Below are 26,468 nucleotides of genomic sequence, written 5' to 3'. Positions count from 1 at the left end.
CCTCGGCGGTACATTTTGCTGAAAATTGAAGATGACGTTTTCTCGAGGAATAAATGCGCTCTTGTCTCAGCCTAGAGTTTATCGTTATTTTTACGTGAGAAATTGCTAGAATTGTCAGCGATCGTGACACTCGTGGCCCATTTTCTTGGATCTCCTCCTTCTCTGCCGGAAAATACTTTTTCGTCAGTGTACTTATACCTTACTAGTCCCTTTAAAGCCTGATCTACAATATGCTTTTTGCTTCCTATTTCTTGCTTTTTGCCTCTTGCTTTCTTGTCTCTTCGCGCACTGTTTTACCGACAATCGTGTTTTTTGTCACGTGTTTCTTGTTTTTTCTGAAGTTCGTCAAATTTTATCTCGGACAACAAAGACAAAGAAACATGTTGGTTAGGTTAAATACGACCACGGTATCGTGGTAAATCGAACATAGTCTGATAAAAAATATGTCTGATAAAGAAATTAAAGCTGAGATACAAGTAAACAAAGCTTTTAGCGAATTGTTTGCCAATTTTGTGCATGACGATGTCTCTCGGCTTCGTGTGACAAAAATACACAAAGCAAGGAAACAAAAAGCAGAAAGCACAAAACAAAAAGCAAAAAGGACAAGGCAAAACGCAAAGAACACATTGTAGATCAGGCTTAAACGATGAGAATAAGCTCGGAGGTGAATATTTCCTAATTGCTCTTCACGAAACACTCTCACCGCAAAATAATCCGGCTGTCGACGGTGAGCCTTTATTTCATGGCATCGTAAGCTAAAGATGATACTTAAGACACGCGGAGTTATGTCATCAGAGTTTCATCTTTCTCCATGATGCCACGATGGTATTTAATTTAAATAAAAGCAAATGCCGACAGCTCACTATCATCGATGTAATTACGTAACGTTTCCAGGAAATTGCGCAATTATTTGAGGAAACGTTGTCTTGCTTTCTATTAGCATAGAAATCGATACCACGCATTTCATTTACAGCCATTCATCTTTATGATATAGACGAATCCGTCGGATCGTAGTATTCTTCAGTAATATTTCAAAACTTTTAACCATCTGACGCGAGTCGGCTCTTAAAGATTCAGACTGTCTTCGAAAGGAAATGCATCTTTTCATTCACGTTGGAACTAATTGTTAGTGACGTTTTCTTAATTTTAATGTCACGTCCGAGAGCGCTACCGCGTGACTTCATCTTCCAATTTACATTTATAAATCCCAGGAGAACAGCTGTAGCTGTGTTTTTTTCCCATAGAAATGTTTTGTATTTCCAGTTGCCGAGTTGCAACAACACGTTCTGCAAAATCAATACGGTTTTATTTACTGCATGCTGTTTACTCTGCATTCTAAGCGCCGCCGTGTCGTAATTTCGATTGATGATCAATTTGATTTTATCATTGTAGAATCCAGATGTCGAATTTATGCCGCCGTCATTAATCCGAATATTCTGTTACCGTAAATTGATTGCTGCCAACAAACGATTGGGTATTACTCAAAATGAAAATCTCATGGCTATCGCGACAGCCGCGATAGGCCATTCACAGATCTAGGATTTTTCCACGACTCCAAATCGTCTCATAGACGTAAAGTCGCATTTATCACGGTTGACATCACATATCTTTCGGAACTTCTGGCGCCTCGCTGTCATGAATTTTGATTACGAGATCGTATTTTGTATCATAACTCCTTATATAGCTGTGTTATTTGCTATAATAAAGATAAACTTCTCTCTCTCTCTCTCCTTCTCTCCCGCTGACTCTGTAATTGAATATTGTGATAAAATTTACGGGGTGCTGAACTCTTCCAATAAACTCAATAAATGATCGGATAATGGTGCATCCAAGTTTAATAAATTAATGATCCGACACAAGCGGATGGATGAATTGGAGGTGGTAGGGAAGATGTGTGTATCGACGAGATTTCAATATACGTCGCGTCGGAATAAACACGTCACTCGTCATATCTGTAACAGAGATACGCTGATATTTGCAAAGTTTTTATTGATTTCAGTATTCAGCCACGAAACTCGCCATTGTGAATTTATTGCGCGAAAGCACATTACGGGTTCCGAACCCAATGTGCTTGGAATTCACAAAATTGAGTAGAATTTATGACACTCTAGCCTCACAATAGAGCTTCCAAAATGAAACAATCGCATGATTATACCGTGTTAAAAGGTATTTGATTTCAATCTATCTCTGATTTATTTTTTTTTATTTTTTTTTATTTTTTACGCACAAGACCTCTACATATGTAATCAAACGAAAATGTCAGAAGATTTAGTGGCGTATTCAATTTTTCAACGCTGCAAATATACAAAATTCAATTGCATAAATAATAAAATATTTTTATGCGATTGCCGCAGCGAGATTTAAATTTATTTAAACGTCATTTGCTCAATACAACTCTACGAGAGATCTGAATTTTGTATTTTCCTTGAATTATTACGTCCTGATTCGAGGGCACAGCGTCAGTGTCGTTGTCCCCTCATAATTTATTTTCTCGAATCCGACGGTCAAGGGAAAATGCAATTGAACAGAGATACCCCGTATTTCCAACTATGTTTGCTTTGAGGAGGGGGGGGGGAGGGCCCACTGTCCGAGTTGTTTTACGCTGGAACAATGGTGTATGAGAATGACTAGGAAGATCAAAGGATTCCAGGCCACGCTATTCGGAAGCACCATGCGCGAGTTCCACAGATTGCATTGCTGACATCTCGCTGCCATCGCCGTTTGTCCTCTTCTTTTTCCGCGCCGTTACATTCACGAGTGTGCGTTTCTCGTTGCCCCGTAAAACAATTAAATTTCATACAAAAGCATAACAGGCTTAGTATAATATAATTGCGCCCAAGAGAACGGGATTCGAAACCGGAAGATCTATCAGTGCTTGCGCCCGACGGGGAAAGCTGCATCGCGAAGCAAGAAACGAATCAACGAAAGTGCATTCTCTATCTTGCGCAAACTAATTGTAGATTAGTGCCATTCTGTCACTTTTCAATTGTCTCTACTGCTGTTAGGCATCGATCCAACTGGCGCCGGGCTGTGCTATTAGATAATTGATGCACTGTGAGAATAGATAATGATAACTGTGATTACTCCATGAAAGTCTAAAGACGGTATTAGCTTGCAAAAACTCGTTGAATATTTAAGAAATAGTTTCTTTTTTACCTAAAAGAATAGAATTTTAAGTAAAATTTATTAATTTGCATTAATTAATTAGCAAAAAAGATGAATTTTATAACTCCGTAATGTCAGAATAATTTCAGAATAATCGTTATTCATTGAAGCAGCTTTAGATTCTTCTATTCTTACGTATTCTCACCTATTTACGAAGGCGCGCTTCCATAACAATTAGGCACGTTCGATAATAGAAGTTCTGTTTTAACAATCGGGTCTCCGGATTATCTTCTAAAAATCTCGACCGTGAACAGTCGTGTGAAATCTGCATGAAGAAAGGCAGAGCCGGACGACGGTTCCGGGGCTAATTCGCATGGTTGACACTGATATTACGAGATGATTAATCTTCCCCGGTTGGAAACGCCCAAAGAACGGAAACGCGCGACGTAGACAGAACCTTTATTATCGTTCCTCACACCATCCCCGAAGGTGACGGAACCGCGCCCACGAACTTTAGCGTCTCTAACACGGAACGAAAAAGGAAGCAACGAGAGCAAGAATATATTAGTGATTCGAGTGGTTTTATTCCTTTTATCTTCGCTCCCCGCGTCGCGATACCGTCCTAACGACGTCACCATGTTGCCGTCTAATGACGCGACACGGCTGATACCGCGGTGACGGTGAAGAAATCGCGACCAGCGCGATATCGTAACGATCATAAACGACGTGGAAAAGCGAAAATTAAAAACGCGCGCTCGCCTCGACACGTTCGGTCCAGCCGTTTTTATTTCTCCCTCGAAAATGCCTGATGTATTACGCCGAGCCCCATGCGGCACTCGTACCATATGCGCGCGTTCTACCCCTTTCCTCTTCCCTCTTCCTTTCATGTTATCTTTTTTCTCTCTCTTAATTATTTTTATTATTTTATTATTTACTCTCTAAATCTGAATCAGTGGATAATCACTGACATCAGCGCCAAGTATGCCACTGGTAATCAGTGATTATCTGAACTAAAAAATCAATAAATTTACTGGTGTATTTATTAATGAATATTGCGTATTTATTAGTATTTACGAGTGTATTTATTAATACACTGATCAATAAGAACTTTTCAATGATTACCAGTAACTTTTCATTGACATTTAGGTTAAAAAAATCACTGATTTATCAGTGCCAAGTATGCCACTGGATAATCAGTGACTATCCACTGATTCAGATTTAGAGAGTACTTTTCTTCTTTATCATTTTTATAGCATTTCGCTCGTTCTCAGAAAGCTTGCTCCAGAGGACGCCAATAGAACGCTTTATCTGTCTCTCCTTCCGCGCGTCTTACTATTCTCGATGTGTAAGATAAAAAGCGTAAAAAGCTGCGAGCAAAAATGCAGTAGAAGAAAAGATAAAGTAAAGAGACATCAAACGTTTCTCCTCGCGATTTAATTGCACCCTGATCTCAAATGGTTATTTCGTACTTACACTTTTGCAATTTTACGATCGTATCTGTAATTTTCATTTCCATATTGTCAAGCGGATAAAAATATGAGATGCAGTCAGCCCGCCGTTGTTTAGAGAGAAATTCAATCGCGACCGTTTTTCCTGACGCGCTCACTCGACTGACGTGTCTATCGCAAGAAAATGATAAATACGTCGCGGTAATAAGATATTTCTATCACGTGCTATTTACATTATTCGCGATTTACGTGCGACAATTTTTGCATCGAAATCAATGAGTGCGCGTTCGAGAAATTGAAATCGTGCTGGCGCGTCAGCTGTCGATCACTTACAATCTGCCGACCTCAACGCTGTCTCGTATTTCGTTGATCTCCCAATAATTTATCGCTGTTGGTCCCAGCCAAGTCTCCTGTGGCTAGAATCCTTGATGCGGGTACGCGCGAGACACGTATCACAATGACGATTTCATGTTGTTGTTACTACCGCTTGAAAAATTTGCCACGTCGTCCTCGAGTAAAATCAGACGGCGTGTCTCTGCCAAATATTTAATATCATATGGACAACGTTGCTACTCGCGCAATTAGAATGTTGTCACGATCTTTTATTGCGTGATTGAATCTCGCGGATCGGACGGTAAAGCATATCATCGGATATCGATTTGGCGAACATTTGTCGGGGGCGTGTGAAGGTCCGTTAAGGAACTGCCTTTGCGCATTTCGCGCCGTTTGACAATCTCATATGGCGCATATCCGCGTTGTGTCCATCAAGTAAACGTCGTTCACACACCTAACCGCGCACGTCGGAAAATTGTACAGCTTGTCGAGGAGCTTACGTATGGCTGTAATCTTAGCCAACTGGTGATCTATGGTACGCGAGGGAGAACTCTATGGAGCACACGCCTAGGCCCCTTCTCACCTTTCCTTGCTGCCTGCTTCGACGATAAATCGTATCGTACATCTTCTGTATCCGGCCACAGTCTCGGACGAAATTTTTCCCAATTTTCCCGTGCGCCAGGGAAAAAGAAATGATACATACCTTTTTGTTTTATCTCGCATCCGTCTTTCACTTTACCATCGAAAATTTATTTCCCAGCACGGTTAACCGGAAGGTGATACGTTCCACGCACACCAGCGCGAGTTATCTGAAATTTTCAAGTCAAGCAGTGCAGCTGCAATTTCACTTCTGAGTCACGTCTCTCACTTTCTTTTCACTGCGAGGGGAAATTGTGTAAAACAGAGACGAGAATATTTTACAACTTTATATAATGCACGCGTGCGCGCGCGCAGCTATATGTATTTATACATAGATATTTTATCGTCTTTATGTCTATTTTACTTTGTACATGTCGCGGCGAGTTGCAAAGAGGCTGCATGCCATCCTTTGTATATGCAAGTGACACTCGGCGTTGTTGGAAGTTTTGCAAAATAACTCAAGGAAATGTATGCACAAGGTTCGGAGAGGTTTGCCACGTAACGAAACTATGTAGACGCCGCTCTCGAATTCTCGTAAGTCCGCGAATGGGTCGGATCCGCGATTTAAGTGAATTACATCGGCTGCAAAGTTTCATTTGCAAACTTAACCGGTTGCGCCGCGGGTAATTAATTGGTGACACCGCTGTAACGATTACAGCTACTGCATTCGATGTCTTTATAATTACTAATTAATAATTGGTGGGCGGAGTGAAGCGATTTAATGAAAATAACGAGTGAACACGCGCGACGTAATGCGATGATAATATCCGTTTCTGCATTGCGCGTCTGGACCGGTTAATGAAATTACGTAACAATTACGCCATTTATTACTCCCTCTTCTATGCGGCTCATTATTATTTCCTCCCTTTGCCCGGTTCTCAGTTTGAGTTGTATACCGATACAAATGACGCAAAGCAATTGAATCGTAAAACTAAATCGGAAATTAATTCTCGCGCACTGACATTAATTAAAGAAATTGGAAGATATTGATTAATGTAGTGGACGACTATGTCTTTCTTGCTTTCCTACAACAATACGTTTCAGTCTATAGTCTCAAGATGAACGATGCCGTAAAACGATCGCGTTTACGTAGGAAAAAAAAAAATCCAATCTCTTTCGACGGTGAACCATCGATCTTCCTCATGTGTCCTCGACGATGGATATGTGAATACAGCTAATAAATTGCGATCGAACGCAACTTTAATGCGCAGGAACGTTTCGTTTAATCCCCTAGAACAGACTAGGGAACGATGTATAAGTGGAGACGGCATATTCCAGTTTAACCGACCCAATGTTTTAATAACACACGGGGTACAATTTAAATAAAGCTATGCAAACTTATATTTGCTTATATATGTATATGTATTCGTGTTTTTTTTTTCCCACTGAAAATATCTTTCGTTCCTATTGCGGTTTTCGCGAAAATAAATATTGAAGATATATACGATTTCCTGTTTTCTCGCTTTTGTAGCCGCTCTGTGACCCACGGGAAAAAGAAGCTTGGTATATCCTCAACTATAAGAGCTTATTCTCGTTATTTGAAATTTTCTCGGATATCGCATACTATATTCTTAAATTGCGGCAAAACCCCGCAGCGAATACATACAATATCTCCCGTGATAGCCGTGCGTTATCAATAGTACGATATGACTAATAGATATTGCAGAGTATTGAAATGGAATTCGATGATAAAGATTATTTATGTAAATTACTTATGTATTTGGCTAGAACTCTCTGATAGCTATTACGTAAAGGCGACATTTGCACAAAGACGCGTTCAACGAACGTAAATGTACGCGTCGTGCGTTCATTTTTTTGTGTGTTTTATACTCCATCGTTATTCAGGATACATCTCGAGTAATTCCACCCAGACGGTCAATATTTTCCTCCTTCATTCGTTAACGTATCTCAGCTGTGAGGCTGCCGAAGATTGGAATTCAGATTAAATGGAATCCTGGATTAGTGCGTTCCTTCCAGGGTCGTGCTCATCGCCTTACTTATCGGGATAAAAAAAAAGGGTAGTGTTGGATCGACCACGATAAAGAGGTCGTTCGTTAGAAGTTCGATCGACTCCATCGCACGATAATGATGACGGATATTTTCGCAAGAAGAAAAGTGGCGGCGATAATCATCAGAGAGAATACAAATATCTAATATAGCTGTGGATTACAGTAATAATACATAGAACTTGTCTTATTACTATTTTGGAGAACTTTGCGTTTATGTAATATTCACGACCCTGACGCTTTAACCATTCAAAAGCAGCCATTCGAGATATTATACAATTCCTCTTTTAACCACTTATTGTTAGAGTTATACTTAATATTCTATTTAAACAACTACAATCCTGTGATACTTTCTCGTGTGTACGTTCCTCGATTTATTTTATATTCTCTTCATTCATAATATTGCACTGCCACATCTGTTCTTGCTTTTCTAAGTTATTTAGTAATATTCTCTTGTGAGTTTTGCGTTATTGTATAACGATCTTAGAAAGAGCTTGGCACAGCCTGATAGTAACTTGTTTTATCTTCTCCTCTGTCTTTCTCTTTCTGACAAACCGGTAATTCAATCGGAAATACAAGCGGAATATTTTGCCAGGAACTTGAGGCAGTCGAAGACGAAAAAATACGATTGTACAATTGCAAGGCAAGATAACAGCTAACGTTATTGCGCTTCATGGATATTCAGAGCCGCGCTGTAATCTCTCCATTTGAATATTTGGTCCGTGGCATCTCTCCCGGGTCAGAGGGTGGTACCGGGTACAAGGGGCAATTGAGCCACTAATTCGGTACGGGCACGTAGACAGCTGAATGCGAATGTCGTCCTCTACCGCGCGCGCGATCGTAAAGTCTAATTTATCGTATCAAAGAAGGACATCTTTACGACTCTCATGTTCCGCTATCAATCCGAATCGAGTCGAATAAATTGGACAAACGCATCGATGCGTTCGTTACGATGATTACTATTATTGTTATTATTTTAGAAAAATTAAAGGAAGGATGTGACGGAGGATGAAACGAGAATTCGGCGAAGCCATTTGGAGCGACGTTAATGAGCGAGAACTCGTCTGGGTCTTTTGTTAGAAAGCGCGTTTTTACCCTACCAGCTTCTGCATCCTGATGAGCATCTTGATCTTAACAAGTCTCATTCTTTCGTGTTTCTGTCCTCATTTCGAAATGGTTAGTCGCGTCGGCTAAAGAACTGGATGAATATCATTTACGTGTAGTCTTTGATTCAGAAATAAAGTTGAGCTACCGGAAAATACCCTTCGTCTCATGGCTCGTTACTTGAAACTTTGCAAGCCCGAGGCGACCGGGCCACAGGCGTCGCTAATCGATCGCCTCTCTCGGCCACTAACACGAGCCGCCTGGAGATTTTCGAAAAGTGAGCCACCATTTCGATGAGCTTCGGGAAGGGAAAGGTTTCGGTTTCGCGTGCCGAAGCAAAGGTCAATGGTCTCGGCCACCCTTCGCGTTTCACGTTAATCCGCCTTGCCAGCGAGCGCGCGTCTGCGCCACTTTGCGAAGCAAAATCGATTAGCTGGATTAAGGTACCTCGTGATTTCGAACACGACGAACTTCGAGATTGGTATTATACCTCCGGAAGTTGCGGAAAACGGGTACTCCTCTCCGTGCCCCCAAAGTGAATATAAAGTTTTCGACTCTCTCGAGTTCTTTGAGATTCTGAAAGGCCATTATATATGTCGGAATTCGCGACGCCGTTAATCGGCTCGCTAACCGTGAAATTGTGAAACCGCGGCTCGCGAAATTGCGTCTAGCGTTTTAATTTTTCAAGATCCTATGAGTCGCGAGGGTGCACTCGATAAAATATGGTAGCTCGGTAGCCCTGTTCTTTTCCAGGAAAGCAGCTACTTGCCCGTTGATTATTAATAATTATATCCATTGTGTAACGAGAATCAATATTCCGAGCCACCGGAAAGATATCGAGTACCCTCTCGCTGGTTCGATACGCAGGGTCAAACCAGCCCGGCCACGACCGCGGTTCTCTCTCGTTTGTCAATGTGGAGCGCGGAGCCAAGGAATGGCAGATGGGGCAGAGGGATGAAAACTAGTTGTTCCGTTGGTTGGTCATTCCGAAACACCAGGGACAGAGTAATGGATTGGCCGCGTTCGGAACCGTGATCGCCTATATACGTATACAGCTAGACAATTGTAGCTAGACAGTCGGCATCGATCGCATCGGGGCCAAGTAAGCTCAACGAACGAACTTATTCCTGTCGCGCGGTCAGTCTGACGTGCAGAAATAATCCGGTCACTTCGCAAGGTCCCGCGACCAATTTGCCGCGAAAAGCGTTAAAATTCCACGGATTGTACTTTCTTAAAGGATCTCCCGTACTTGTTGAGTCCTCAATCCGCAAGCTTAAACAGTTTGGGATAAACAGTATTTTGCGGAAGATTCGAAGAGATTAAAGTGAGCTCGCGAAGCGTTCAACTTCCTTGACGTTTCGATTTCTATTATTTCCTCGTAGGATTACAATTTTATCATTTTAACAGATTACTATTCATATGCTTTGTACAACCGTCACAAGATTTGTCGATGTGGTTTATGTCAACGTGGCGCATAAATAAGCCACGATTATAACACCGCACATTATCGCTTTATCCATTTTGTAAGGCTCATCGGCTCTCACACCAATTTGGAATTCAGGCTTCGTCGAACGGTTTAGGAATTCAAGGCCACGAGTTTCAGACTTCCTTCCTTCCTTCGGCAAGGCAAACAGGTTATCGGTCTCAAAGCAGATCGATTCTCCGTTCCATTCTTCGCGCCACCTCGTCTTTTTTTCCCTCTCGATTTTCGAATGCCATTCCATACGAATAACTGCCACCGAGAAATGCGACTGCCGTATAATTAATCTTTTAATTGCACGATTTTCCGATAGATCCTTTCCTCCAGATAAAATTGTTTTACGGCCCGAATATATCGTGATTTAACCGCAGGTCGCAATTCTAACATAATTTAAATTTCCTAAACGATTATTGGCCGTTCGGCTACGATCGTTATCTTTGGTGCGTGAAAATCTATCTGTCGATATGTTCTATGGCTGCAATAACTGCAAATAATATTTGTTTTTGGAAAATATCGCAATCACAATTAATCCTTCCGTTAGATGCGTGTACAGATAGAACGAACCGACGTGTAAACAATCTTCGATGTATCGGCGGTACGCGGATGGAAATTTGACAGATACACACATCGATCCGCGAAGCAGATACATTGATTGAATTAATTGGAAGAACGTAGAATATTCAATCGTGTGTGTACCAGCACGGACTCGTAACACAGCCAAGTGGATCAACCGCTTTGTCATGCTGGACCATTTGAAAGTTTTAACATCCCTCGACCAAACCGTGGTGGCGAAAGCTCGCTTTAATCCCGTTCTCGTTAGCGGGAAATTAATTAATGATGTTTATGGATAGGATACAACGAGAACCCACGACGTTCTCGAATAATACCACTAAAGGATTCCGCCGCACAGAGGATCACTCGCTTTCCGTCGAAAATACCTAAATAAGTTCAAATATCGAAGCATCATTATCAATAACAGCAAGCCTGCACTCGCGATCGGCATTCGTTCATTACCCTAATAAGGGTAATGAACAATATTGCGTTTTCGTCACCGCGATCTTGATCTATCATGCAATCCGTTTGATACCCATCCGTGCAACCGTGATGAGACGTCTGATAACTAATCCAATATGTCATATGTACCCATAATATGATCTCACGTACGCCTAGCTATATCTGCATATGTGTCTTACGGGAATACGTGAATTCGGCTCGGCTCGCGTGTGGGCGCGATCGTAGCTAAATCGCGGAATAATCAGGAATCGAGGCAGTTTGGCCGGGTACTCGTTGGCCCGCGGCACATTTCACGCGCCGCGCGCGCCGCTCCTATCTCGCATTAGTAATTTGCGTCGCTAACAGATGAACTTGCCGCCACAAAGATACGAATGCGCAGTAGTTTAGAACGCGCTCAACACCGTGCACGCGCGACTGGCCGACCTTGGGTCACCGATAACATTAATTGCGATCATACATACATACATCGTGCTCGGAAATAAATATATTATACCGTTTGTGCGACGAAAGTGCCGATGACACGCGAAATAAAACAGTCCACCTTGATGAAGGATGCCGCATGTCACCGTGATGCGTTAGAACGCGTCAAATGTACGCTCGCGTCCTTTCCACGTGGACAATTAAAAAGGTCAATTAAAACTTTTACGTGACTGCGGCGCCACACGTGATAATTAACTTGTGATTAATGCGTATTCGTTTCGTCCGTTGCTCGAAACACGAGCGTCTTCACGCTGATTTACATGTTTGCAAAATGTAGGAAAACCTGATTAAAAATTGAATTTTAAATATATGTACATGTATTCATTAGCTTTAACTACCTAAATTGAAAATTACGTCATTAAATACAGTATTTTAAATAATAATAGTAATTTAGTTGCGCTAAGCGCAAACGATGTAAACGCAAAGTATTAATATTTCTCGCAATATGATATTTATTATCGAGAAACATGTTACATATATTTATTTTATTACGTGTCACTTACACGTGTGTGTTGTTATATTATATTTTTGAGCAATAATTAAGCTATTATATAAATAATTTGTCATCATAAAATTATCAAATGAAAAAGCAAATATTTACAAAAATATATACGTTTAAAATATCAAAAAATTTGATTTTAAAGACAAATCAGAATATTGTTCAAAAATATCTTTAAATCCACTGTGCGATGTTGGGAGAACGCGGTATATAATATCCAATTTAGAATTTAATTTAAATGCATCGCGCGAGTGGGCCAAATTTTTTACGATTTGCGCGAAATAATTGGAACGCGTGAAATATTCGCGAAAAAAAAAAATTATTCCAATAAATTGCTTCTACCGCTTAATTTGTCGTTAAATAGTTTCTGTTCTAGAAAACTATAAATGGCTTTCTGCACGAGCCGCGCAAAATAAGCGACTCGCTCGATAAGATATATTTTTAGTAATTTTTGAACTTTTCTCGTCGGACATTTGATGGGATTCGAATGCAAATGAAGTCTCAAGCATAAAGAATTGGTTCTCTTATCACATACACACATTTTTTTGGCTTTACGATTTTCAAATGAATTCAAAAGCAACTGTCGCGATTGGAGATCGGCCATGAATGCAAATCAGGGATCATCCCTTTTTCATCAAGGATGAGTTCCGATGAAATCGATTTTTCTAATTGCGATAAAGGTTACCACTAACCAGAGGCATCGGAGAAAAAATTGTCCCCGGGCCGCGCCGGACTAAAGTTTAAATCACTATTTTATAAAAGGAAAAGTTTTCTCTCTTGAAGCGCGGCGGCGAGGAGTCTCCGGAAGAACAAAGAGAAAGGGGAAACACTCCAAGGAGCATTTTCAAAAGAAAGTTCTTGCATCGCGACGCAATGCGAGGGAAGGGGGAAATGTCGTTCCTCTCATATAGTCTCAACAGAAATTCTTTTATAATTCTCCTGAAAGAAACCCGTTCAAATTTCTATCTTTAATAAAAGCGTAAAATAAACAGTGATTCAAGGGCTTTCTCGAGGATCTCTTCCCAACATCGCACCTTATTAAGTTTACGTTTAACCGAACGTGAGAATTGTTGTGCGACAACACGACGTGCGAATTGAATTATCCATATCTATTCTATTTAATAAGATAAGTCGTTGTAATTATTATTGCTACGAGCTTTCGAAATATTCCGAAGGCACGATTTCTGTCACAGATTTTAATTTAATTTAGCACTCTAATTAGCGCGCTACCAGGTGCGTTGTTTAGTGTCTTGCCGTGCACTCGAGCCGTTGGATAATCTACTTTTCGTCTTAGCTCGTGATAATCACGTGTGATTTTAATGAACCGGCGTACATTTTAGAGAGAACGCTAAATATACAAAATTCTCCGGTCCGCAGAGCGCGTTGTCAATTTTAATAAAGTCGGATAAAACATTAACGCCTGATTATACCAATTACCAGTTGCGAACATGAGCTTGCCAGTATAGAGATCTGGCTTTAAAACAAACTTTACAACGCCTATGCCGCTCCTGAGATTAATTCGTAATGCCACTTGATAAGGGAGTTTTACCGACTCTCGTATCAGTCGAGCGGCCATAAACCATGGATCGAAAGTCAAGGCATCCCGACATGCACACAGTTTCGTAGTACACAGATCTCGTATTATTTCTAGATAAAAATTTAATAAAATACAATTGTATGAGATTAGATATTTTTTTTTATTTTAGCAATCACGATCGCAGTGTTCATTGAGATTGCGTTTCTCACCGAGTGTAACCCGCGTTTCGGCGTCAACTCGTGACAAAATAGCCATACGCAATATATCGCTTCTCCGCTTCGATGCAAGAATTAATCGACGATACCGATTGATGAACGACAATACGTCTATATGGCTTCCGTATCGAACCAGCAGCCATTCATAGAGTTCTCCAACCGGAAGTGGAAGCCGGTCAGTACGTGCGGCCTGGTTTCTGCATTGGCTGCAATCACGTGTGCATATGAATGCTTCTATATGCGAGTTTCTCAAGCGACGCGACGCGACGCGACGCGACGTGTCACTACAGAGATTTCATCGAAAGGCGCACAGACGAGCTCTTTACCGCCCGGAAGCGCATACGGAAGCGGGAACGATCCTGTTGTGCTAACTGATGCAACTACTGCTCGAAATGAAGTGACGGCACGCGCTTATCTCGTAGTTCCGGTCGCTCGATTGGCCCGAGTGTTCGCAATAACGTTCGGGGTTTATGCCTCCTGAAAATATGCTGAGAAAACGTTCCCCGATCACATTAAAACGCTTCATAACCTGCGCAATGTGACGAGCGCTCTGGGAAATGAAAAGAGTGGATCGTCTTAATTCTTTCGAAACGAAAGTCCCGTTTTGCCTCTAATTATATTGGGAGAGATCTTTGCCATATCTCCGAATTGATTAAGATCGATTATTGAATTAATCGCGATTATTGTACAATGCTGTTATACTTGGGAAGAACAAACTTCAAATTCAATTCTCTAAGAAGATTTACAATGTAAATAACATCAGTGTTAACCGGAAACTTTGGGAAAATCAAGTTTTATCACTTCCTCGCTACGCTGTTTATTAAACGACGTCGTTCCGATTAATCTGACCTTAGAACGAGGATAAACCAGGCAGGTGACGGCGTGGCGGGATTGTTCGACTAGCAAAGCGAAACTTTCAACTTGTTTCTATGCGGAATACATAGGATGGTTTGCCCAATCCCAGGATTTCGGGATTCCGGGATCCCGGGACCAGCACCAGCCGTCCAACCCATTTTGTCCTCGATGCCAGGAAAGTTTTCCCGCGTGCTTTCTTCCTTCGTGACTGCGATCGGCTACCGCGGCAAAATATTCAGTAATTTCGCGGAAGCCCCGGCGATTCCGGCACAAGTTTTGCGGATTTATACTTGGTGAGACTATACCGCACGCAGCTGCGATAAAGGTTTTACCTAAGATTGTATTATGTAAGTAGGCAATTGCATCTCTGGGAAAAGACAGATACGAGGTAGCTACTGCGACGTGAGCGATGTCCTTCACCTTTCGCCTTTTTTTTTTCCACCCTTTGCGTGTACAGTTACGCCCTTTCTCCGCGCCTGCTCTACCAAGCAAACAAGCCACTAGTGTAGAAAGAGAGACACGTGTCGACAACACCTGCATGTTATGTACAAATGCACGTTGCGCAAACGTCATTTAACTGACTCTTTGCTCATTTGCCGTCTAGTGAATAATTGAACAAATACTTTATGGTTTATACGCGTCGTGCGTCATGATGATTCAACCACGATGTCCCGCGCGTGGTGTCCTCCGAAAAACCGTCGTAGCGACATCTCGTCGTGGCAACTATGAAGTCTCTGTCTGCGAATAATCTCGCACCTTGAATAACATTATGACTCTTTGAATCGACTTGGTGCGATTGAAGGCGATAACGTGTGCATTCGACGTCGCGAGAGATCTTTAAAGAATTAAAGAAAGTTTAAGTGCCGAATCTCTCTAAAACGTTTTCTATCGTAGTTTGATTGCGAGCAGCGAAGTGAACGTTACGGTGAGGTCTAGTTTTCTTTCCTGAACACAGGGCTACTATATTGATTTATAGTAAAGGAATTATAAAGGACGCTCGAAATTACCTCCGAGCACAAGGAAAAAGTAGAGTAAATTCGATTCGAGTCCGTGTCGTCTCCGGGGATGCCTTTAAGGAAGGGCCGGCATATATAGGGTGTATGCTTCATTTACGACGAAGCTCGACTAATTACGAAGCACAGCTTGATCGACTCTCTCGGCTCGGCTCTGCTTGTGGAAGCTGCTGTTAAATTCGATATTCCGTCACTAAATAAAACTGGCGATCAGTTCTCCCTTCGCACATACACGTACACACACACACACACAAGTATGACACTTACCTACTCGACCTGATATCGATAACGAATTAATTTAACACTTTGTTCGACGCGACTGAAAGTTGAGAGTATCTATACCCTGAGCAATTTTACTGAAACTTTTCGACAAGTTGCTTTTCAGCGTGAATTACGGTCCTCGAAATTTCGCGACCCCGTTGATATAACCAGTTGTCTTGGTGACCTCGTCGTTGACTTCGAAATATTCTCTTGAAAATTATTGTTAGACGTCGACCCGATTCGGAAATTCGAATGCCGCGGTTTTCGCTGGTGGATCAATACCATCACGGAGAGAGGAGAGAAGGCTCTGGCTACCTCTCTCTCTCTTTTTCTCTCTTTCTCTCTCGCGTTGGACATTTTACATTCTTGCTGCGACGACTGATACGTAGGACGTAGAAATAAAAGGCAACTTTCACGGTATTTTCCAATATTTCTTTTTTAAACAGGTAAAATCAGAGCGCCCGTAATGCTGCGCGCGCGCGCGTATACAGGTTGCGTCGCGTTGCATTGCCACGTCTACTCGTTACAGTTGAAAAGGAAGAAAAGGAGAGAGAGAGAGAGAGAGAGAGCGGTCGCTCGCAAATCTCCGATTTGCGTAGTAAATTTTCCAAACGACGCGATTTGGAAAGTTTCAACGATGTCCTTTACGATATTCGTATCGGTGTAGGGCATCGCAAGGGCATCGGAAGGCCCCAGGGCTGTCAAGTTGACAGAAAAAGGACTCGAGAGAGACGAATTTGAGAGTGCACGATACCAGAGATGGGGATTTGATACGGAAGGACCATTTTACGACGCTACTTGGCTGCCTGGGATTGAAAGAATTCCGCGCATCGATCCGTGCGTAAATTACCATTTCCATCGGACAACAATACCCGTACTTAAAGGTAACCACTGGTATTCAGCGGTGATCGCCTCCAGCGCCTTCTTGCTCCCGGCATCTAACGATTTTTTTTTTCCACGGGTCATGATCGATGTAACGAGCGGCTGTTATTAAGCTCCGCTTAATCACCTATGTGGAACTGGCTATGTTAGAGTGCGTGTACGGACACAGGCATCGCGCCATTTATCGCAAACTGGAATTTCAGGGTTGCACGCGTCCGTGAGCAATTGTGCTTCCACGTTTTAACCCCCTGTCATTTCTTCTCTCCGAAGAAACGTGCCACGGAAAATCATCTTGAGTAAAATTGGAAGTCGAGTTATTCGAAATTACTGTCTACACATTTCAATATTGCAATTTATACTTTGTATTTATTTAGCGAGATCTCCAATTTTACTCCTGGAACTTTTTCATCGAAAAATTGAGAATTTAGCATTTCTATATTAAATGTCAAAGACGTGCGCATTAAGTTGTTTAACTTTGACGCGTTCTCCATGAGGGCCCTCGGCTTACTTTTTATAGGACAAGCACTGACGTCACGTATTTAATTTGAGGATAAACGTAATGAACATCTCGACACAAAATAGGATTCCCCCTCCCGTGTCTCCGATCCCGATGAAAAACCTCCATGATTCTTTTCCCGCAGGGGGGATGATGACCCTCCCCAAGCACTTTTCTACCCTTAAAAGTGTCACCTATCTATCCATTGATCCACCTCATTTGCATCCTTACAACCTTATTTTCAAGCAATCGATATCGAGCAAAAACTAAAAGCACTGACGCGGTTTTCTTATTCCGAGAGTGATTGCGAAAATCCGATTGAATTATAATTTTCTTTATTCCGCTTATTAATTTGCCATGAATTTATAGCTCACATTTTTGTCGGACAGTACCGAAAGCCATAGAAGAGATTTTAACAATTATATAATTATTTAATTGTTCTTTGCTTAAAATGTTCCCATTTTTGTAAAGTAGGGCATCGATTCTAACGTATCGCGAAATTAAAGCGCGAATAATTTTTTAAATATTCCGCGACAAGTATAAATTAATTACGTTATAATTAAATTTAAGCTATGAATAAGAATATACTCATTAACATTCATTTTCCGTTAATTTCATTTTCGCAACGATATTGTTACATATAGAATTTTATTACCGGAATAGTAAGTAGGTAGGACAGGAAATTACAATTTACCGTCACATTTTTCTCTTTTCTAAATTAAATGTCCAATTATACGTGATTTAATCCGAAATCAATAACTCGATAGCACAGACAGTTACATTGGCACCGTAAAGTGCCTGTGACCATTTCCTTTCTGTAAATGCGCCTTTTATTCAAATATCCGTCACGATTTGCTTATCTAAATACCGATGCGGCGGCGGGATCGCAAAACATGAAATACCACGTCTTATTATTTAATCGCAATAATGATACGCAACGGCAACGTCTGAAAAAATCCCCTCGGGGTTCTAATCTTGAGAGAAACTTTCTTGACGCAAACACGTCGACGTCGTAGATTTACTGGAGCGGGGTCGGGCCCGTTGCGCGCATATCATTCGATTTAACGAGAGAGGGTGAGCGAATGATAAACAACGTGGGAGAAAAAAATTGAGGGGAAGATTGTTGGATAATGTTGTTTCTTTCGGATCGCGATAACGCGGAAATCAAGGCCGATCTCATTTGATACGGACCGTTACGTTGACATTTGTATGAATAAAAATCTGAAGTGAGTTCGGTGAACGGAAACGATAGTTTCCGCGCACAATTTTATCCTCTTTCCCTCTCATAACTCCTTAACCTCGAAGAATGCTCTTGGTAAAGAAGAATTTCAGTCGACGCAAGAGTGTCAATTCAAGATTGCGAATGGCAGAAAGCGAAGAAGGAGAGGGGAGTAAGAAAGAAGAGAGAGAGAGAGGGGGCGGAAAAAGTAAAAAAAAAAAGCAGTCAAAGTCTCTTTCGATCTCAAAGAGAAATCGCTGGAGAAATAAAATTCAAGAACGAGTAGTATTCGGTGGCACAACTGTTTAGTGAAACAGACAAATATCAGACGGAGCAAAGATTTGTGATGGAACAACGAAAGACGATAAATATCGAATAAATATCAAGGCGATGCAGGGGCGACGGGGAAGAAAGAGAGAGAAAGAGGAAGTTAGATTCGCATACGGTTTTGGAGGGCTGCTAGCGAATATTGATCCTCGACGCGCAGGAGTGAAAACTGGGGGAAACGCCACGGGCTGGAAATCCGGCTGCCCTTTGCGTCGCCGTTTATATAGCGTTCGTTATCACGAGCGAAATTCGAAACGCGGAAAATTCTTGATGCGCGAGCACCGCAACTGTTGTAATACAAATCGTCCATCATAATTATCGTAATATTGACTGGTAGACGCGCGTATTGCGACGTAAAACACGCAATCGCGCGGTGTTATCGTTAACCCAATTACGCGTGTACGCGGCGGATCACGAGCGCATGATTAATTCGCGCGATGTGTGTACGTAACGCGCTCCCCGAAGGACTCCAGTTTGCGGAAACTTGGACACCGCAGAAAACAAAGTTAATATTCGCCAGACGAGCGCTTGCCAGACGACGAAGATTGGGTTATCTCCTCGGGAACTTTAAAGCGTACCTACGGCTTGAGTTAATCTTCTATCGTGCACCGCGCGCGCAACGGATATATGCAGTAACAAAGTGTACGCGAAGTATTACGCGTTGACTCGTTGCGAACTCGTCTACTCCTCGATTATACTTAAAAAAGAAAAAAGAAAATAGAATGCACGTGCGATATTTAATGAATAGATGCGCGCGCGAGGAGCAAAGAACGTGATGTATTATCTCAACGGCATTTAATTGCATTTAATATGTGATATAATGCATCGTTTTTCACGCGATTCGAAAATACCCTACGCTCGTTCTCTAACTTTCTCAAGCGTTCAAGATTATGTAATTCTACTCTCTTTGTTATTTAACGTCTGACATTTCCTTTGACATAAATTTTTATACAGGAATATATCGTTTTATCGGCCGTTGTTTGCGAAACACCCCGCAGCTTGCTATAACAATCGCGAGGCAGAGCTTTAAATCGTTATTTTCCGACGGAATTCTCAGAAACACGAAGTCTACCAAAAAGTTCGATTTCCCAGTACGATTCGGTTAGCGCGACAAAAAGAGAAAAAAAAACTTGCGACATGGCGGTGGAGTTGTTCAAACTTCGAGTCTTCACTGGATCGTGAACGGCTCGGCGGCGGCGGCGCGGTGTGTCGATGAAAAATGTATTTCGGGAAAAAAAAGAAAGAAAAAGTATCTCGATCACGCTCGCAGGGGGATTCTTCTTATAGAACTTCGCTCTTCGAACGTCGAACGTCAAAGTTTACGAAAGAAGTTTGACGGAGCCACTGTAAAGAAAATTGTTCCTCATTAGATAAAATATTATCGCGATACCGCTTGCAGCAATAGAAATTGTGATTCTTGTATTAAGGTAAAAATCTAATAATCTAGTAACAAAGAATCCCCCATGAACGTATACAACGGATACAATACGAGCAATTGCTTCTTAAAGTAAATTACATTCGAGACTCAATGCTCGAGCGTTATTGGTCAGAGGCATCAAAAACATATCTCCACCTGCCAGAACCCTGGCTTTTTCAATTTACCGACAATACACGTGCAACATCCGTGCAGAATCGAATTCCATTTCAACGTTCTGTCGCCGTCTAGCCCTTCGAAAAGGTTCGGACCGTTTCGCTCTTCCCTACACTTCTCAGCGGGTGTCGCTGTTGCAAAGCAACTCATCTTTTCCCACGTAGCGTCAGGAGAATAATCTCGAGGTCAACTTGCTGGTAGAGCAAGAGGCTGCTTCTTCTTCGAACGAGAGTAGCAGCAGCAGCAGCAGCAGTAGCGGGAACACAAAAGAGTATCATCTAGGACGCGCTCGGAACGGCTAAAGTTCCGGTTTATCGTCGCGAGAGGCAGAAATTATCCCGTGTTCAATTACGCAATATTGCTCGCAGTATAATAAAAGATATTATCTTACGTCAGCGGGTTTATCTTCATTAGGTTCACTATAAGTGCTTAGCCTCATGTATGGAAGTCGTGCGCGGGGCTTACAAGCGAAATCCAATTCCATTTTGCCGTGGGGTTCTTACCCCCCTCTTGAGAAATGAACTCCCTCGTAAGAAGAAGCCACGTAAATCCGCTTCTAATGGTCTTGAGTGTATTTTATGCGTTCGTGAGGACGGCGATACTCGTTTTATCGGATCTGCGCGAAACCAGCCTAAAAGTTTAGCAAGAGAGAGGCTGACTCCACGAGAGCTCACGAGGAAGCGGAATTCGCGTCGATGGAATTTAAAGCTGAAGACACTATGAATTATCAACCCTCTCTAAAATGGACTCTTCAATTAACGAGGCGGATGTCAATAACGGTACAAACGGAGATAACGGAAATAGATACAGTCGCAGGAAATTCGATGTGTTTCCAATGGACGAGGACGACACGTCGACTGAATTTCGCTTAAAACCTTCATCAAAATGCACGGTAAAGCGGGATTCGCGCAGGCCCGACCTTATAGCGTAATCCGAGCGCGTTTTCGAACGCGCGCAAACGACTATTCCGGGATTACCGGGCGATACTCCTCGGGTGTGCCATGTGCCGTGTAATAACGTTAAGCCATATTGTACTCTCGACAGAGAAGGTTCTTAAAAAATTTACAAACCGGTATAAATATCCTCGAATACGCGGCGGCGCCGAGCAGCACATTTTGTCTCTCAGTCGGATTAATTATTGACCGGACCCAGCTGCTTCTTCTTCGACAGTTTCCACCTGGTCATTTGTTTTTACAATGGCAGGTCACATTTATGTAAACTTTGAGCAAGAGCGCGGCACGGTATCGATGTACTGTATCGCCCGTAGCTATACACATACGTATACCGCCGGCGAGACCGCCGCGAGTTGTTTCCAAGACTATAATGCCTTTTCCACAGGGCGGCGTGGTTTATCGAGTACATAAACTGAATTGCGCTGGGTAACCACAATATATTGTACATGACGACGACGCATCTTCTAAATTCGTCGTGCGACAATACGGGCGAACCTCCGAAATTTAATAAAAGGGGGATCTTAAAGCGTCTTTATTGCGCGGGACATTCGTAGGCTTATTTACAGAACATTTCAGCGACGATTACTTATCTTTATCGAGAACGCAAAAATATAATTCAGTGACATTATAAAAACGTTTCACTGCGTCAATGCCATATTTCTGTTTACCTTTAAATTCATCATGAAAGTCCGTTGAGACATTAAACACAGTGAATGAAATATTGTGGAAGCTTCTGGTGGCTCGTCCAACATTACGCAAGCAAGTGAAAATAAATACGATCGGGTATATCGTGTCCACTGTATTCCGGGTTACAATAGCTCTGAATGACTCGTATTACATATCGAAATATTACTGCGTTTTGTGCTCGCCATTAACGTATTTTGAAAATTCATGCAAAATTTATGCTTTTAATGAAAATTCACGAATAAACAGCAACGATGTTTAAGCAACGATATTCGCTATATATCGACGAAATAATACGGACTAATTCTTTTGTCTTCGTGGCCCGGCAAGATCGCCGAGCAACTTCCGCCGTGCAAGAACAGTTTTATAACAATTAATAATGCTAACTGTGAAAAAGAAAGAGAGGGACCTGTTGCTTAATAAATTTCGCCTATATTCGCGTGGCATTATCCCGGAAAACTAACTTCTGCACTATTCTACAGCATCGTATAAATTTCGTAGTCGACTCTCTGCCATTTGCGGTAAGTCGTTTTCTCCCAGTCTAGGATGAGATTAACCAGTCTCTCCCGTATTCCATTTCCGGCGCAATCTTCGGCCTATATATACATAGATCTTTTTAGAAACGGATAAAAAGGTATATATGCGCGAAAGAAGGCTCGAGTAAAAGCAACGTATCGTCATTGGCTCGCCCATTAGACGAATCTATTCGTCGTATGTATTCTCTTTAATCTTTTGCGCGAATTATGTATCAAGACGTCTGTGGATCTTTTATTAGGATACTACGCACACGCACACACTACACATATTACGCAGTATCATAAACATTTTATGAAGATACTAACAGTATCAACACTTAATCTCACGCAAAGAAATGCAATTACATTTTGTTTCTTTTAATACTTTGAAACTCTCATTCAGGACGAAACTGTAATAAAGGAGAGAGAGAGAGAGAGAGAGAGAGAGATTTTCTTTGCGGATTGTATGAGGCTAATTGCTGATACTGCGACAACCTTGCTAGAACGTTTATGGCTCATTGCGTGTTTTGCAGAAAATAGTTGGACAAAAGATACACCCAAATGCTTTTATGAAAATTACAAGAATTGACGAGAACAAATTTACGGATTCGTTTTCCTTGTATTATGATCTTGAAAACTAGAGAGAATTATTTATATTCTTTTTTTCCACGGAAAGCTCTTGAGAGGGAAACTACATTAATGGGAAGGCATCTTAACAACAACCGTGTCGCGATGAAATTGAAAATTAAAATTTATGATTGCATTAAACTGCATATAGCGAGATACCACGCAACTCCCCAAAGTTCCGCAACAATACAAGTAATTATACGAATAACTAGTTTTCTTTTTTATCCTTTGGATGTGCCCGAACTCTTCTTCTCTCCTTCACGACTAGTTTCGTGCGTGCATTTCAAAAAAATATTTTTCTTCGTAAATATGTACGCATATAAAAAAATCTCCGGTGATAAACCGCAAAATCCCCGCAGGATTGTCCCATTTTTCGCTATACATGACGTGTTGCGAATTAATCTCCGTCCCTTTTAACAAGATTACGATCTCTTTTACGCTATCCAGAAGCGGTCGAGCGAAGGTTTTTCTCTAACGGAATGTTTCACCCTGTTTGAAAGTGTTTTACGTTACTTTTCGTCGGAAATTTTTTTGTACCGTGTATAAGTAAGCTCTTCTACAAATCACCTTAAAATATCACTTACGATACCCGTGAAAGCATAAATAAATCATTACGTTATTGTAGAGAGTATAAATTTTTCTACGATTTCTGTATAAAAAGGCAGCCAGGGATTTTTGCGAGATTTATGAGGTGAGCTAAATTTGTGTGGAAAAAAACATTAGACGTCCAAAAATTTTTCAAATTTTCTATAGATTAAAAAGAGTATCCCTTTTGTGTATAAAGTATAATAAATTCCATCTTTCGCCACTGGCTCGTATTTTATCCACTTTGTTCGTAAGCCCATCAAAAACCTCTTTAAAGATGGAAATTTCCGCAGTGGAAACTGCAAAAGGTACAAAAGATACAAATTCAATCGCACAAGCGAATTTATCAATTTACAATCAATTTCGCAATGACGTGTCATCATCTTTGATAAGAACAATTTTGTAAATAAAATCTATTGAGCGGGCATGAGATACAGTCGATATATGGCGTGACTTGTTGCATCGAAATACTCGATTTCCGACAGACTTCTCGTCGCCAATCCACCGGACTTCCATTCTTAATTCAATTAACTGTGAAGCGGCTTAAGTCGGCTTAAAGTAAAATCTAAAATAGTTGGAAAACGCTCCCGGAGATTCGTTCTACTGCTGTCCCGCTTTTCATTCTATTTCACGGGGAATATATATAAAAAGGAGGCAACTTTGCTACCGACGATAACTGTCGTTGATATCGAACGGCACTTGTCGTGTCAGTAACGACCGTCTTGTGCGACGTGAAAAATGCGAAGCTTACCAGAAGAACTATCAAGAATGAACCGCCCATTATATCACGCGAATAGTAATCTCCATACGGATATAGTACAATAAACATTCCGGTTGTTACGTAGCAGATAGTAGATCGGCTTTACTGTGTTTACATGCTATCAGCCATCTGTAATTGATATCGGAGAGACGTAGGGAGACAACACATGAGCGGGAATAAAAATAACTGGCCCATAAAGAAACGTTATACACTCCGTAATGTCACGTAAATAACCGTTGCATATTAATAGCTATTAATTGTGTGATTAACGATGATAATTTTGTATCATTGTTGTCGAAGGTTAAAATGCGGCGCAAGTAGAAGGACGCGTTATAAGAGAGTGATATATTAAAACGAGAGATATATATATATATACAGGATATAGAACGAATATTATTTCCTGCTTGCCGACACTCGAAGAAACGCGGTGATGGGAAATATTTGCAAACGGGAGGAATCTTCCACGAGTTGGATTCTCGCAATAGCGGTATAACTGCTCGCCTCTTTTGTGATGCAACTCGTGAATGCCCATTTTGACCCGGCGGAGAATCTGTCTACGGTACACATACATATATCTAGCGCAATATCGTCATAACGGTATTCTTTTCTGCGGCCCGCTCGCTTAACCGGAAGGAAGCCGATAGGAAGCTAGCAGCACGTGAAACGATGGAGCTAGATTCCCGAGTGTAAAATATAAAAAGGGCACGGGTGAAAAACGCGCCGCGTGCCGCTTGATATACGATCGTAAATAGCGAGTCACTCGCTGGTAGGATCTTTAGACCGAAATAATTCATCTTAACAAAGTTGGAAGCAAAGTATCGCGCGATATTGCGAATCACGATAATTGTGTTTGATTTTATTCAATCTGCTGTTTGCCAAAATACGCTGAATTAACATTAATACTAGTTAATTACAGAAAAGTTAAAAGTTATTCTAAAATGGCATTTCTCAATTTAATATATAGATATATATTAAATTAACAGTCGATCGAAAATAAATTTTAACGAAACATCATTTATACTCGACAATATCGCTTTCTGTAAATTATTAAAAATTCACAACATAACAATCAAGAAGTAATATAATTACTTTCCTTGTTTCAATACTCTGTATAACGCACGCGAAATTAGGTTAACGACTTTCGAGATTGTACGATCATTTCGGGTAGCTTAAAGCGACACGTTTTCCCATTATTACGGAATAGTAATTTTATTGCCATCATAAAAGTAGTATCTTGTCCGTGCTGTACTGTCTGGCATAAATCGTAACGGGAAAGACGCACATAAGAAGAAATATCGACATGTGTACAAGATAGACATAACAGCAATAAATATATATATTAACTTGTCGACAGTTGATGATGATTTAGGATCTAGAATATCTAGATACGATCGACCGGTTGCTTTTTGGGTCGCGAGGGTTATTTCAATTGTACGCGATACGCAAATGTAATTCGTAGTGGGACACCGGTTAGAGTCGCGCTAGATCAATAAGCACGATGACGTGTAAATGAAGCACCTCTCTTAAATCCTTTATTTTCATAAATTATACGACCAATCGATTTTATCGTGGCACGCGATGTAATATTTAAGTGACCACGTATATTTTACAGAATTTCGATCTATTTCACAGGCGGAGTCTCGCCTCGTCGTTATTAAGTTTAGATTGAGGCCAACGAGGCGTAATTATACAGAAATCTTGATGGCGACACACACACATACACACATTTATAGTCAATTTATGATAATTAATTTTAATAATATAGTTTTATACTACTTAAAATATTAAAACATTTTTTTGCTTCGTGGATGTGAAGCAAATGCCTCGACATATTTAGAAT

At 41.2% G+C, this 26,468-nt stretch overlaps 1 protein-coding gene across 9 annotated transcripts in view; it reads left to right on the top strand.

The window, feature by feature from the left end:
* LOC105194478 overlaps positions 1-26,468 on the top strand; it is a 94,006-nt gene that overhangs the window by 4,237 nt on the left and 63,301 nt on the right. The window lies entirely within an intron of this gene.

The sequence above is a fragment of the Solenopsis invicta genome, chromosome 14 (assembly GCF_016802725.1).
Source record: "Solenopsis invicta isolate M01_SB chromosome 14, UNIL_Sinv_3.0, whole genome shotgun sequence".
Classification (NCBI taxonomy): Eukaryota; Metazoa; Arthropoda; class Insecta; order Hymenoptera; family Formicidae; genus Solenopsis; species Solenopsis invicta.
The sequence above is the reverse complement of the archived record's forward strand: the minus strand, read 5'-3'. Positions and strand labels throughout refer to the sequence as shown.